This window comes from Manis javanica, chromosome 2 (genome assembly GCF_040802235.1).
Source record: "Manis javanica isolate MJ-LG chromosome 2, MJ_LKY, whole genome shotgun sequence".
Classification (NCBI taxonomy): domain Eukaryota; kingdom Metazoa; phylum Chordata; class Mammalia; order Pholidota; family Manidae; genus Manis; species Manis javanica.
The window spans coordinates 224,042,686-224,058,124 of NC_133157.1; the positions used below are offsets into that span (position 1 = coordinate 224,042,686).

At 57.9% G+C, this 15,439-nt stretch overlaps 2 long non-coding RNA genes across 2 annotated transcripts; one reads left to right on the forward strand and one right to left on the reverse strand.

Annotated features, from left to right (window-relative positions):
- Window positions 1-3,872: 3,872 nt before the first annotated feature.
- LOC140848059 (uncharacterized) lies at window positions 3,873-9,206 on the reverse strand. Its single transcript, XR_012128614.1, has 3 exons — window positions 9,131-9,206; window positions 8,758-8,908; window positions 3,873-4,345 (listed from the first exon to the last, which is right to left on the reverse strand). It is a non-coding gene; the product is annotated as an uncharacterized lncRNA (long non-coding RNA).
- LOC108396478 (uncharacterized) lies at window positions 6,600-8,854 on the forward strand. Its single transcript, XR_005062608.2, has 3 exons — window positions 6,600-6,955; window positions 7,895-7,973; window positions 8,765-8,854. It is a non-coding gene; the product is annotated as an uncharacterized lncRNA (long non-coding RNA).
- Window positions 9,207-15,439: the final 6,233 nt, after the last annotated feature.

Genomic DNA, 15,439 nt, shown 5'->3' on the forward strand with positions numbered 1-15,439 from the left:
CTGGTGGGAGGAAGGAGACAAGCAGGGGAACTATCTTAACCATGCACACTGGGAATCAAGACAAATAAAAAGAGGCAGCTGACAGTAAATGGGCAGGAAAGGGGAAGTTAGGTACCAAAACCGCTCTTGCTCTCGAGGGTCCAAGAGGGAAGCCCAAGGTTGTTCAAGGGTGTTTTCCTCTGCACTTGCTGTTCCTGCTGGCTTGGAGTGCTCTTTCCCCTTTCCTCCCAAATAATTCTGACTTACCTCTAACCAGCTTGGATATCACCTCCTCCAGGAAGCCCTCCCTCACCTGTCTTCCTGCTTTCCCCACCCAGACTGGCCTGGCCCTCTCCACCCCATCACACCTTGTGGGCCCTTATCATGTCCCTCTGACTGTGAGGCTCATGACCTCTGTGCCCGCCCTTGGGCCTCCAGCCTATCATCAAGCCTGATCCCTCGCTTACGTCTGCTCCCAAGCCTCAGCTCAGGCCCCCTCTCATGGGTACTTTTCAGGAAATAGGGTCCTGCCCTATGCCCCTGTGGTGTAAAAGGCACCAGCTTTGGAGGCCAAAAGACCCACTACAAACCCCGGCTCCACCCTTCACCAGCTGCTGGGGCAGAGGGCCAAGCAGACCCTGAGAGGGTGGTGTGGGGTTCCAGACAGTCCCTGTTCCACCTCGCCTTGGACTCTCTCCGCCCTGGGCCCCTCTGCATGCTGCAAAGCCTGGCCAGGGTAGACAGAGGGGAGGGGCCGGCCACACTAATGACCGCAGTGTCTGCTGATTGCTCACCTGTGGGTGCTTTGTGTATTTTCCTATTGATCATCTCTAAAACCCTGTCATCACGGGCCACCTCAGGGCCTGAGGCTCAGCGAGGTAAGCCACTTACCCAAGGGCCCACAGCAGTGTGGGGACACAGATGTCCACCTGGCAGTCTGCTGCCAAAGCCCAGGCCCAGCCCCCAGCAGGCCTGCTTCTCCAGCACCACCAGAGCCTCCCAGGCTGCACAGGCCACCCCGCGGGCCCCCCTGCCTCTGTGTGGACCCTGCCTCACCAAGCCCTATCACCCCCGTGCAAGTGGTTCTGATCATACAGAGGGGTCTCGGGGACTCAGGGGGTGCCCCCAAAGCCAGAGTGAAAACACCACCTTCCCACTACAAAAGTACATTTCTGAGAGTGGGAACAATCTTCTGAGCGTCCTTGAAGGAGCTCTGTGGAGGCCAGTCCTGAGCAGCCCACCCGCCCCCCACAGAGTAGGGCCCAGCCCCACAGAGGCCCCAGCCGGGTAGTGGGGCTGGGGGCTGGGGCTGGGGGCCAGCCCAGGCAGCTCTGGCCTCTCCCGCAAGTGATCTGGGTCCCTCGGGCCAGCTCAGGTCAGAGCAGCTGCTGGGCTCTCCCATCCTGTCTCTGTCCCTCTTCCCCTGCAAAGCCAAAGCCAGGCCCACTCCAAGGGTGAAGGAGGGGCACCGGCCTGGACGCCCAGCTGCTGTCCTACCCACTGCTCCTTTCCAGCTGGCACCAACAGAGCCACCAACTGCCATGTCCAGTGTGTGGGCACGTGTGTGTGAGTGAGTGAGCATGGTGGGGCGGGGGTGAGAGCCATCCGGTACGGCGTGAGCCAGGGCCAGAGCAGGCCCTGGGACCCGGGTGGCCCCCGGTTCCCCATTCACCTGGACAGGTCGGGACATCTTCTCAAGCGTCAGAGGCTTTCCAAGAACGGCCGGCAGTCTCCACAGAGGAAGGAGCCGCTCCCACTTCCCGGCCCATCTAGGAACACTTGCACTGGCAGTGGAGGCTGGGGGCTGGGGGGCGAGATTCCTGCAGGGGACACGCTAATGTCAGCCTTCGGCGAATCCCATCAGAGGATCCGGGAAGGCCTGGTGGGGAGAGCCGGCCAAGGGTGGATTTGTTTTAAAACAACGCAGACTTTGGGCCCCAGACGTTTTCACTACCTGAAAGACAGCCCTCGCCCTGCGAATGGGGTCAGAGCTGAGGTTTCTGTTCCAGGAACTCTTTCGCGCCCCTGCAGGGGAGCCTCAACCTGAAGAAGGGGGGGCCGCTGGGCCACAGCGCCCTGTCCACCGGCCCAGGCTGGGATTCTCCCCTGCCAGGTGGGGCACCGTGGCAGGGTGGGGTCTATCTGCTCCCCTTCACACCTTATTTTACTTGCCCTGACTGTGCCCATCACAGGGGGCATGGGATCCTTTGGGGGTCCTTGCAGCTCTACCCCCAAAAGCTCTGCATAGTCTCCGCCTCTGGCCAACCCCCACTGGCCCTAACCTTTCTCTGCTCCTCTCCTGCCCAAGTCCCCGCTGCACTGGCCGTTCCTGGTTCTGACCCAGACCTCCACACCTGGCCTTTGGTCAGCACCATCAATCCGGGTCCCATGGAGAGTGGAACCGGCCCCAGGTGGCCCCAGGCACTGTACACCTTCAGGACCTCAGGCACCAGACTGGGGAACTGTGAGGTCAGGGGCCAGCCCGGTCTCCTGCAAGACCCCCAGTCCCCAGGACATCTCCTTGGGCATCTTTAGCACCCCAACCTAGTTGCATCCCTTCCTGCAAACCTGCCCCCACTGAGTTCCCAGGTCAGTGACCACAGGTTCCCTACTGGCTGTTCAAGCCATGCATATGGACCCAGCTGCCACCCCCTGCTCACCCCTGACCCGGCAGCCAGCCTCAGCACCCAGCTACTCCTGGGTGCCCTTGCCCACCAGTCTCTCCATCCCCACAGCCCCAGCCCCTCAGGCCTGACAGCTCTGCTCCTGTGTCATCCTGGGTCCCTTAGGGAAGCAAACATCAGATGGGATCAAACAGGCAAGACATACATCAGGGGGGTGACTGTGAGGTAATAGGGTGCAGGGGCTGGGGGACCTGTCAGGCTCTGAGCTGGGCTGAGTAGCATCCCCCAGAACCCCAGACTGTGACCTTATTTGGAAAGATCATCTTTGCAGATCTTATTAGCTGGGCTTAGACATTATCCTGGATTGGGGGGTCCCTAAATCCAACGATTCCTCATGAGGAAAGGAGAGGCACGGGGGAGAGGCCAGTGAAGACAGGGCAGAGATGGGGGTGCTGCAGCCACCAGCCGAGGGGCGCCCCAAGCCAGCACAAGCCAGGAGGGCCTGGAAGGACCTGCCTGGAGCTGTGGTGCTGCCACCCCTGGCGTGCTGCCTGGGGGTTCCGCAGATGGTCCATGCTTAATAGCATTGCTTGGGGAAGGAAGGGATGAGGGAGGGAGAAAGCAGTCCTGTCACCCTGCAGCGCTGCCTGTCACAGCGGGAGCAATGCGTTCACTCAGCAGCTGGGGGGCCCCAGAAGCCGGGCCCTGGGCACACAGATGAGCAGGGAGGCCCCAGTGTACAATCAGGGCCCAGAGCACTGGCAGGGCAGGTGAGGCCCATTCAGCCCGGTGCTTCCTCCTACCCCCAGTGCCTGGGCTTCTCCGCCACCCCCTACCCATGCATCAGTGTCTCTGCCTCGCTATGCAGTGGGCATCCTGGCCCAGTGCTGCGCCCACACACGCCCCACCCCACCCCGGGGCAGGATTCCATCTCCCCCAACCATGACCTGGCACCCAGGAAACTCGCCTTTTTCTCACTCTCATAGCCCACTGCCATAGCCCCAGGCACCGTGCCACACTGTCCACACAGCGCCTTGCCAGCCTTGCAGAGCATTCCCTGGGTGCTCAGCTCTGGACACCCTAGCCCCGCACTGCCCAGCATGGGAAACCTGACATGCGTGGCTGCCAGCACTGGCCTGGCCGGCCCAGGTGGGGCCACGCTCTGCATTCAGACAGCAGGCAAGAAGGACGGGTGGCATCTCGACTGATGTGCACATTGATTACATGCCAGCATGGTAATATCTTAGATATACTGAGTTAAGTGTATTGCTAAAATTAGTTTCACCCATTTATTTTCACTCTTTTAACGTGCCTGCTCAGATTACATCTGTGGCTTGCATTTGCTTTCTTTTGCACAGCACGAGTCCATCTTTGATGGGTCTTTGGAAGGGAAGTCTAGGAGACAAATTCACAAGTGCACCTGCGCTGACATTACTGAGCATCTCCCATGTGTTGGGGCTGCAGAGACAAGTTAGGAGCTCGGCCCTCTGGGACCACTGTAGAGGTCAGGGACCCTGCTCCAGGTCATGCTCCATGGTAGCCAGGAGGCAGGCCTCACACCTGAGCTGGGAAGCTGTTCCGTGTGCTTCCTAAACGTGGGTGTCCATCGTCCTCGGAGGAGACATGTTGTTCTGGGGTGACTGGTGCAGAGAGGCACGGTGCGTGGAGCCACCCCAGCATGGGGCTTGGTGGCAGCTGCTTCTCCTCCTCTGCCTGAGGGACCGTCTTGTGCCACTGTGTTTCTGTATAAGTCAAACAGGGGTGGTCATTCCCGGGGTGACCAAGGGGAACACTGAACTGGGGTGGGTCACACACCCAGCAGCCTCTGGGGTCATGGTTCCAAGTCCACCCCACCCCAGACACGGAAGTTGGAGGTAGATTCATGAAGAGGACGTCTATGGTTTAGTAAGTCCTGTGGGGGTTTTCTCACACTCATTTTGAACCTATTTTTGTTAAACCCTTTTTAAAGAAATGCAAATGAAAATGTTAAGTCAACTTGTAATTCTGTTCTTTCCCTTAATGAGATGTCTTTCTTTAGACTAAAATTCATTTATGTAAAAGAACCTTTCCTTGAATAGACCAAGTGTGTCTTGTGTCCTGATCTCCCCACGAGGCATCCATCCCCAACTAGTCAGAAAGGCTATTCTGTTATTTGCCATACTCACCACCACCCAATGATGTGCTGAAATGGGGGGGCAGAGGGAGGTCAGCTTCCCTGAGAGCACTTTCATTCTCAGCCTGATTTTCACCACCTTCTCTAGAAACCAAGCGCCTGCCCTCTCTACATCCATATTCTGGCTTAGACTTCCCGGCTCATCCATACTTGATATATTTGACAAATGCTCAATTGATGCTTCTAATTGCATAAAAAAAAAAACACCCAGAGAATCATATAAGTGACGTGCCTGGCAGCACTTAGCTTCCCCACAACTTGCAGAACTTAGCAGAGCTCTTGTTTTAAATGCTGGCATTTGCAGAGATACCTGCAGATTGGCAGTTGTGCCCTTTGCTGAGTTCCAGAATTATCTCCATGCTTTGTTACCTCATCCTAACTACACTTGATGAGATAAGAATGAATACCTGAAAGCCTAGAGCTGGTCAGCAGCTTACAGCAGTGACGGCAGCAGCCGAGGCGTGCCAGATGCCTACTTTGCTGGAGGACCTCTGGCCAGGCCTCCCCATTGCCTTCCCACGCCCTCGGGCTGGGACTCCCCTTGGGCCTGCTTATAAAACTCAGGCCTGTAGGAGCCCCACGGTGGGTCTGGAGCTGGGAGCCAAGCCCCCATGTCGGCTCCTCCCAAGAGCTCCAGTGAGCCCCCGACTGCAGGGGCTCCTGTGCTGCCAAAGCGTGGTCCCCACCACTCACCACCACCTTAGCTTGGAGCAACTCTGTTGTCCCAGCTTTCTGGGAGATCCCCTACCAGCCTCTTGTCCATGGCTACTGGTGACCACCCTCAGGCTGCCCTCCATGCCCACCCTGGCACCCCCCTGCCTGGGGCCTTGGCCTGACCTCGACTGCCCTCCTGAGCTGACGCTGTAGCCACAGGGAGTTGGCCGGGGCCCCTAGGAGCAGTTTTCCCCTGGACAGCCACATGCTAGCAGACAGGAAGGAGGCCCTTGGTGCGGACGAGCAGAGCAGAAGGCCGGTGAGTGCAGCCCGGCGCTCCCCTACACCTTGAGTCTGGCAAGGCCTCCCAGCTGCTGTCCCACCGCAGTGCGCAAGACCAGAAGGGCATCACTACCTCCTCCCTGGCTGCCCAGCACTCTCTCCCCGCCCTAGCCACCCTGGCCTCCTGGCGCCCCGTCGGCCCGCCTCGGGGTCTGCACATGCTGTTGTCTCTGTCCGGACGCTGTCCATGCATTAACTCCTGCACGCTTCCCTCCCTCACTTCCTTCTGCTTTTACTCAAATGTCACCTGCTCAGGGATGTTTTCCAGAACCACCCGACCCAAAATCCCAACCTCCTCGCCACCTCACCCTCCGTGACCGTGCCCGCTGTGGTGTCCTTCCCTGGCTGTGTCACACTCTCCGCCCATTACTCCTGGACTGCATTTGTCACCTGTCTCCCTGTCCAGAGGGTCCAAAAGACAGTCATTTGGGTCTCTTGTTCTCGGCTGTGTCCCCAGCATCCCTGCACCAGGAGCACAATAGACCCTCAGTGAGAATTCTCAGGATGGAGCTGAAGGAGTCTCCTTGAATCCTCAAAACAACTCCACAAAAGTCCCTCCCCTCACGACCCTGCCGTGTATGCCTCTTTTGTCCTTATTTGTTGACCCACTGTGCGTCAGGACTCTCCTTTGGCAAGAAGAAGGCCTCCACTGGGGAAGCTTGAGGGATGGCAGGGGTGGGAACCGTGGCTGTGGGCAGGATGTGGGTGGGCATCAGTAGCTCCCACCACTGCCTGGTGGTGTCCCAACAGACAGGAAGCTGGGAGAGGTCACCTCCTCGCCTCGCCACTCTTCTGGGCCACTTGCAAACTCTTTAGGTCGGGCCTTTTCCTTACAGTGAAGGTTTATGTGTCTAGACTCAGTGCAGGCGATCCCCGTTTCGGCAACATCCAGAGCATCACAGTCTGGGGCCAGTTGGATGTGCACCTCCCTTGATGGGGCACACGTCTCCTTTGATGGAACATGCGCCTCCTCTCTCTCTCAGGGTGCCAGCCTCCGCCACGTGAGGTCACGGGGCACCTTCCAGCCTGGGTGACCTACGGCTGGCGGCCTCGGCCCCAAACAGAGCACGTGAGCCCTGTCTCCGTCACGTCCAACCCTGCGGCTGGGAAGGCATAATGAGGACACAGCACTCAAGCTCGCTGCTCCTGGGGCTCCCTTCCAAGGATCTCTGGGCAGCTGGAGGTGGGTAACACAGATCTTCCTTCTCTTTGTGGCCGTGACACCTTTTAGCACTGCCTTCTTGGCCTTCACATCTTTGGCTTTAGCCTTGGTTGGGGGCAGGGGTTTCCTTCTTCACTTGCAGCACCATCTTTGTGAAAAAGAGGTCACTTTATAAAACCTATTTTCATTTTACTTTTTCTGATACCCAGGTAACAGTGCCTTATATTTGATTAATGATCACAGGTAATCAAAAAACCACTCTGTGGGGAGAGAGTGTAGGAGACTGTTGGTGTCCTACCTAATATCCATTTCCCCCTTCTCCCTTATTCACAGAACCTTTATATTACTGCGCTGGCAATGTGCCCAGCAAAAAAGAGACATTCCTCAGCCCTCCTTGAAAATAAGGGTCAGTGAGGAGCCACTGGGTGAGGCTTCTAGGAAAGTTTGTAGGCATTACCCTCTTCCTTCTTCCTCCTTCCTGTTTCCTAGAGCTGGGGTGCAGTGGCTGGGTCTCTAGCAACCATTTTGCATTATAAGGTGATAAGGATGGCAGAGCAGACAGATAGAGGGCACCTGTGACTATGGAGTTCCACACCAACCCCGGACTGTATAGTGCCAGCTCTTTCTAATGTGAGAGAGAAACAAATTTGTATCTTGCTTAAGCTGCTGTTATTTGAGGTTTTCTGTCATATGTTGCCTAATCTACTCCTGATGGCTGCAAAAGGTACAATCCTTCTCTCTATGTTATAGAAAATAGTAGTGAGTAACTACTAGGAGCCCGTCTCTAACCTGGGTTTGTAAATCTACTGTCTCAGTATTCCTCACTGTGCTCTGGGAGGTGGGTGCCGTTATCACATTTGATGGGGAGGATACTGAGGTTAGAGAGGGCAAATACCCTGCCGCAGTAGATGGCCAAGGAGAACTGAAGCTCTGCTAACTTCAGTTTCTTTCCTGCTCCAGCCCAGATGCCCCAAGGAGCAAACGTTCAGGGGTGGAGATGCAGGCCTCTGCAACAGAGCAGCGGGAAAACAGTTTGGGGGTGAGTAGAACCTTCTGACCCCACCCAAAGCCACAGTGTTGAGGGCTTGTCTGTTCTTCGTGGTTACAGATCGTCTGCTCAGGACTCAGTTAAACCATGTGAGGCTTGGTTTTCTCACCCATGAAGTGGGGTCGGGTAGGGTGGAGCTGGTGTCGGCCATCAAAAGCCCTCCCAGTTCTCACCTCTGGGATTCTAGCACCATCTGCTCTAGGACTTCCCACCTGCTTTGTTTTTCGCCTTCTCCTCCCCAGAAAGTGGGAAACCGCAGAAGAGCTAACCAAGCCCCTACCCAGGCTGGCAGGGAAACTTTCCCGTAGTTTGAGAGCCCTCTGGATGGGCAGGAGCCTGCGGAAGAGGAAGTGTCCCTCTGCAGCCGCCCTCTGGTGACATCACGCTTCCTTGCTTTGTGCAGAGCCTGCGGCCGGTGCCCCTCCCGTCCCCTGGGAGCACCGTGCTCAGCTACCGCTCCGGAAGGGCGCAGACACAGCCCCTGGTTAGCTTCCCGGGGACAGGAAACGCTTGTGTGGGGCCCACGGGCCTTTCAGAGGGTTTCTTTTCCCTCTAAAGCAGACCTGGCCGCCTTTGGGGGCTGCTCCTTGAGGTCCGATCCCATCAGTCAACACATCCCACAGTGGGGGTGGGGGCCCTCCGTGCAGTGGAAGGAGCCAAGGCTGGAGGGCCTGCAGACAGGAGGCCTCGAGGGGCTTTGGGGAAGCGGAGAGGGGACAGATTGCAGCCCCATCTCTGCACGTACAAGCCGAGTGAGCCTGGGCACGTCGCTTGCCTCTCAGGAGCTGCACGTCCCATCAGGAAGAGCGAGTCACATGGCCCCGGTGGCCCTGGGTTGATCCTGGAGCCACCGCTCATCAGCGCCCCAGCCTCAGGTAAATCGCAGCCGTGGTCTCTCCATCTGGCGAGCGAACGGGCTGCAGCGGCTTGGACCAGAGTGAAACAACAGCATGAGCCCGGAGGCCCCTCTAGCTCTAGAACCATACATGTTCTAGTTGAATCCAGTAACAAATACACATAAATCTTCCGCCCTGGTCTGTACACAGTAGGCATGCAGTGAATGGAGGCCCTCAGGGCAGAAGCGCAGAATCGCCCAGTGGCAGAGCAGCTGGGCGCTGAGTCAGATGCTCACACACTCACTCACTCACCTGTATTCACTGAGCACCTACTATGCACCAGGCCCCGGGCGAGGTGCTGAAGGACTGCCAGGAGGGAGAAAGGCGCTGTGTCCTCTCTTCTGGACCCCACATCCCAGCCGGCAGAGGCCAACAATCAAACAAATACGTCAGGGAAGTCATCTGGTTCGTGCCAAGGGCTGGGATGCAGTGGGGAGTGACCAAGGGAGGGACACCCAAGGTGACCCAAGAGGATGAGAAGGGGGGGGGCATCTGCAGGGCAAAGACCCTGAGGGGCCGCTTGTCATGTCCAGTGTGGCTGGAGACTGTGATGGGCAGAAGGAATGGGACAAGTTATGCCCAGTGACCGCAGGGCCAGATGATGCAAGGCCTTACCGGTCAGGGCAGGGGAGCTGCTTTTATTCTAAGTGCAGTGGGCAGAAATAGGTGGTTTTCAGCTAAGGGAGTGACGTGGGTCAGGACATGGCCTCTTCTCTTTACCAGCCTTGCTCTAGACCATCCTTAACCTCTCTGTGCTATGGTTCCCTCTTCTGCAAGATGGGACCATTTTCAGAAACCACTTCCAGTGCTTTCAGTGAGCATGACCTGGGATTAGGCAGGACATGCATTACGCAATGTCTAGCACAGAGCAGGTGTTCAATAAATGTCAACGTGTGGTTTTGCAAAAATGACTGCAGAATCTTTGGCACCCCTCTTGTTGGCAGCAGGGGCCTGTATCCCCTCCCCTGGGATCCAGCTACTTGGTGAGCACGCTGACCGCTGCACAGCACAGGTCACGCTGCATGGCTGCAACTGCCAGGACGCCACTGGCACGCTGCTCTCAATGCTCCCCTTGGGGTGCTCCCTGTGGAATGTGGCTGCCATGTTGTGAGGAAGCCCAGGCTCCACAGGGAGTCCCACATGAGGGCCTCCAACCAGCAGTCCTAGCGGAGCCGTCTTCAAGGCACCCCAACCCGGGTGCAGGCCCGGGAGGAGAAGGCCTCCAGTCGCAGCCTCAGCTGTCTGAACCGTCCCCCGTCTTTGGAGTTGCCCCAGCCAAGGCCCCAGCCAAGACTGCGGATGTAATGCAGCAGAGTTGAGAATCCCTGAGCATAGCAGCACGGTGGCTGGCTCTGGGTGGTTTGCGTGCAGCCCCAGGTGGTCAGCCACCAGCCATTATACTGGTTCCCTCTGCCCGCCTGCCCCAGGTGTCCTCATGTGCCAGATGGCCCGAGGGAGTTGTTTGCTCTAACAAGCATGCCTTTTGGTCCTTAATCATAGATAATGTAGATTTGTGGTTTGAGAAGTTTTTTAAACAATAGAATTCTTTGTTTCAAATGAAATCTTAGGCTAACCCAAGTGGAACTGGGGTGGGGAACCAGAGTGACCTTCCCGTGCCCTTCCTGCCATGGCTGCCCTTGGACGGGGGCCCCCGAGGAAACAGTTCTCCCTGGTCTGGTCTTGTGCATCTCTCCTAAAACCGTCAATGACCTCAGCAAGGGCCTTGGCTGTCTGTCACCTTCCCACCTACTTCATGCCCACCTCTGGTCTGCAGTCTGTCCAGGGTGCTGTCACCCTCCCCTCTGGTCCGCTGCCCTTTCAAGGAACCTCCACATGGGGCTCAACAGAATTCAGTGAAGTGGTGTAGAGACTGGTCTGAGCCCAGGGCTAAGCAGCTGGAGATGTTCAACAATGGCTAACAGAAGAAACTTCTTAGGACACAGTAGGTGCCTGATAATGATTCAGAGTCCCATTTTGCACAGGAGTCAGTTCTGGGGGTAACCAGCAGGTGCTTCCCCCCCGTCTCAGTTTCCCCTCCAGTAAATGAGGGGCCTGAGCTCAGTGCCCTCCAGCACAGAGGCTGTGCTCCCTGCTGTCATACACGGGTTCTGTGGGGTGGGGGTCAGGAGTACCGGTTCTGGCTGGCCTCTGTGTGGCTGCAGGCAGGACGCTTCCCTCCACCGCCAGGTTCCCCTCCAGCTGGCAAGGATGGGGTCATGCACTCTGACACTGGGTGACCCTCCTGCATCCGAACTCTGGCCACAGCCAGGGCCATGGGTCTCACAGGAGATGGGCCCCAGCCTGGGCTCTGGCAGCCTGCAGGAGGGCCCAGGGTCAGGCAGGAAACAGACTCCTGTGGGGCCTGGGCCTGCAGCACCCCCTACACCCCACCTTTCCTGGCTGTGGATCTAAGGGAAGGAGAGGCGGCCCTCCAGAAGTCCTGGCTGTCAGTTCATTTCTGACCTTCTCAAGGTTCCTGAAGCCAGAGTTATGCCACTGGGGGAGCAGCGCCACTGGCCTCTGATGGATACAGACCAGGGCGCTGTCGGACATCCTGCAGTTTGCGGGCGGCCCCCACCACAGAGAATTCTCTTCATGTCAAGGGGGAGAAGACCTGGTCTAAACCAAAGCCCATCCACCCTGCAGAGCCTGTTTCAATCCCACCTCCTCCAGGAAGCCACCCCTGCTCTGCTGTCGGTCATTATTTATTCCTATGGACCTTCAATCAGGTCTTCCAATGTTCTTGGAAGTTGTTAGAGCAGCGACCCTCTCCCAAGGGGAAGAGCATCTACCCGTGTCATTCCTTTACTTGGTCACCTTTGTACTGTAACATGAAAACCCATCTGCAGAGAAACACCAAACCCAAGTTCAGTGCCGTGACTGTCAGGGAGCGGCCCCCTCACCGCCCTCTGTCCCCCTGGAGCCACCCGACGTGCTGCAAGACAGAAGGGCCCTACGTGACCTTATAGGACTGCGACCCAAACCTCTACAGACATAACTTCACTGGGTTTTGTTTTCCACAGCTGACACTTGAATAACATGGGTTTGAACCGCTTGGCGACACATAAAGTGGACTTTTATTATAAATGCATTGGAAATTTTTTGAAGATTTGCAACAATTTGAAAACCCCTTTTCTCTAGCTTATGTTATTGTAAGAACACGATATATAATACATACAACATGCAAAGTATGTGTTGATCAATAATGTTATCAGTAGGGCTTTGGGTCAACAGCAGGCCATCAGGTGAAGTGGGCCGGAGGGCCTGGGACACCCCGTGGGGCTGGTCCCCTGCTCCCGCTCCAGTGCAGGCGGCTTACTTTACGATTTACAGGCCCTGGCCCCCTCCCCCACCTTTACCCGGCCCTGCTCTTTCTTGTCTCTGTCACCAGTATCCTGCTCCACTCTGACTTTACTCCCACCCTCCTCCCACTGTGGGCCCTGTCCTGGTGGTTTGGAGGATCTGCGGGGTCTCAGCCCTGACACCTCCCTGCAGCCGCTGCACACACCGCCTCCCAGTGGGTGAGTCCAGGCGGCCGTCGGTGGCTGCCCATCCTGCCAGGGCACCCCTGTGGCCACCTGGGGCTCTCCTGTCTCGGGTCCCTCCGTTGTCCCAGGGTGACTTGGTGCCTCCCACAGATGTAGGTACCTGACATGCAGGTCTGAAACTCCCTGGGGAGGCCCGGCCTGGCCTACTCACCCTGAAGGCCGAGGCCCACAAAGGTGGGTGGGTAACTTGGGATACTGGGATCAGTGGGACGTGAGCCCCTTTCCTGGGTAGAACCTGAAAGCCTAGATTTAGCCCCACCTCCTTGTATTTGGGGTTCATGGGGTGCCTCTAGCCAAGTTGTGTCATAAATGCTGTTCCTGGTTTTGCTACTCGTTCTTTCTTATGCAGGGACTCAGGGGTACTTAACCTGTGCTGCCCTCACAGCGGCCATCCTCCCAGAACTCTCCAAACCATTGTGTCTGCTCACCTCTTCCCTTTCAGCTTCCCAGCAGCCCGGGAGGCTGGGATCATCTTACCATGTGACAGGCTGGAGCAGTGAAGAAGCTCGCCCAGGGCTCTGTGCCGGGACATGGCAGGTGGGGCCGTCTCCTGAGATGACACCTGCGCCGTGAAGGCACCTGGCACAGGCACTGACACCAGGGAGCAGCGGCCTCCCTCACGTGCTGAGCACGCACACATGCCAGGTGCTGTGCTGCGGCGGGGGTGGGGAAGGCTCCGATTCACCCAGGCTGGGGCCCCCACCACCTGGCTATTCTGCACGCAGTCACCCAGCTGACCGCCGCTGCCCAGATTCGGGTCTGCACCACCTCTCCCGGGATGGAATCATGCGCGCACTTTTCCCGACACCCACCCAAGCCCATAGCAGCCAGAGCCCTCCAGGGCTCCCCACCCTGGCAGGAGCGGGCCGGTGCCTTGGCCCGGTGTTCAGACTCTCTCGCCCGCTTCTATCCCTCTGACCACAGCAGAGCGGGTGCGGAGCGGGTAGATGTTCCTGAGACAGGAGCTACTGTGGGTTTCGCCAGACTTGCTGCCGCCCACAACACTTCCCAGATCCAGCCCCGGAGGGGGTGAGTGTTAGGAGCTCCTGATCAGGGAGAGGTGACAGAGCAATTCAAAGAGCGGAAGAGCCGGATCCAAGAGTTTCCCATCTCCAGGCTACAGTAGGGACCTGCGATGAGAGGCAGCCCCTGCCACGCTCCAAGCCCACACCCACACGGTGCTCGACAGAGGGAGGGCAGCCCTGCCCTTGCCCCCCAGCCACGTGCCCTGGGACAGTGGGGCAGGAGGATGGAACCCCACACAGCTCGAAGAAATTGAGGACAGGGTGGACTAGAGCCCCCACTCCAGGCCCAGCACAGCCTCAGGGAGAGCTCTGCATCAGGGTGAGGCGGAGCAGGCTCCCCGCGGGCCCCAGAGTGGCACGGCAGCGGGCAGACCAGCAGGAAGACGGAGCACACAGCCATTCCCTGCACAGCTGATGCCCAGATGTGATGGGAATGGGCCACCTCTGTCAGCACAGACAGGGGACGACTGGAGGGTCACAGACACCACCTCCATGCAGCCCACAGCCTGGGTCCGCACAGAGCCCAAGACAGAGGGGTGGCCCCGGAGGAACTGAGAGCAAGCCAGACAGTTAGGCTCTGGAGCTCTAGAGCCTGGCGAAGGTTTGCAGAGCTAGAAACCCCCTCTGGTTAAACAGAAGAGTGGGCTTGCTGTGCTTGACAGACCGAGAAGCTGAGCGATGTCCTCAGGTCGCCCAGCAAGATTGTGGGGGCACTGATGTCTGACCCAGGGATTCCCTGAGCCTAGAACTTAGCCCATGAGCCCCAGGCCACCCTCCTGGCTGGTCCAGATGTGGCAATAAGTTCTGGACAGCCCCAGGGGCTCTGAGGCCAAGAGAAGGTGCTGGCCACTGTCGGGAGGACACTTCCTGGGGAGGCCTGGGCCCTCTCTGGAGCAGGGGGTGGGACTGAGGCCTGGTGAGCTCTGAGAGGCCCTGCCTCCCAGGGATTCCAGAAGGGAAGGACGTACAGCCCCCACCCTCCCCTCCCTCCGCCTGCTGTAGCACCCCTGGGCGGCCCATCCACCCTCACACCTGGAAGAGGAAAAGCCGGCCCCTTGTCTCCACTGCCTGAGACACAGGAGGAGACTGGGAGCCAGGGTGCTCTCATCAGAACCCACCCCACTGGCACCCAGCCTCCAGACCGTGAGGAACAGATGTTTGTCGTCTCAGCTGCCCAGGGCTCCCCTGTATTGCAGCAGCGTGAGCTGACGGAGACAGTGGCCAAGCCAGGCAATAAAGCCGGGAAGTCTGAACCCAGTCTGTGACTGGCATGACATGAATAGTGTGCAGGACGGTGACAAGTGCAGAGTCACAGCACAGGGGAGTGTACATACGTGTTACCTATTTGTGTCTATGTGTACATGTATGTGTGTCCCCAAGGGTGTGTGAGTATACATACGTGTATATATGTGTGTCTGCATGCGTTGCCGAGCGTGGGTCTTGGGGCTGGACTCTGCTCCCCAGGGGACTTGCCTTGACTTGTTGCACCTGGGGTCCTTCTCGGCACGTGAGGCAGGTTCGAATCTCCTCTGTCTTACTCCTCTGGCCCCAGGAGCCACGAGGCCTGGCCAGGCCCTTGGAGACCACCCTGGGCAGCAAGGGAACCGATGAGCACCAGACCTCAGCAAGCATCTGCGGAGCCTCCTGCACGCCGGGCACTGTGCTGGGGCCGTGGAGGCGTCCCACTCAATCCTCCCGAGAGCCCAGGAAGCCTTGTCACGCCCACGTGACAGACGAGGACTCCAGGGCCAGAGGAAGTAGGGTGATGTGACTAGGGTCTCAGAGAACAGGTCCCCACCTCAGTGTCTACCACCACCACCACCAAACTGGGAACTGGCTGGCCTGAGGGCACATGGACTAGAAGCCACAGTCTGTGATGTACACGAAATAAATATCATGTTGGATGGTGACCAGTGCAGAGTGACAGGAGGCGAGGAGAGTCCTTCTCCTACTGCCATCTTCCTGCTGAGTCCCCGCAGACGGGCCCA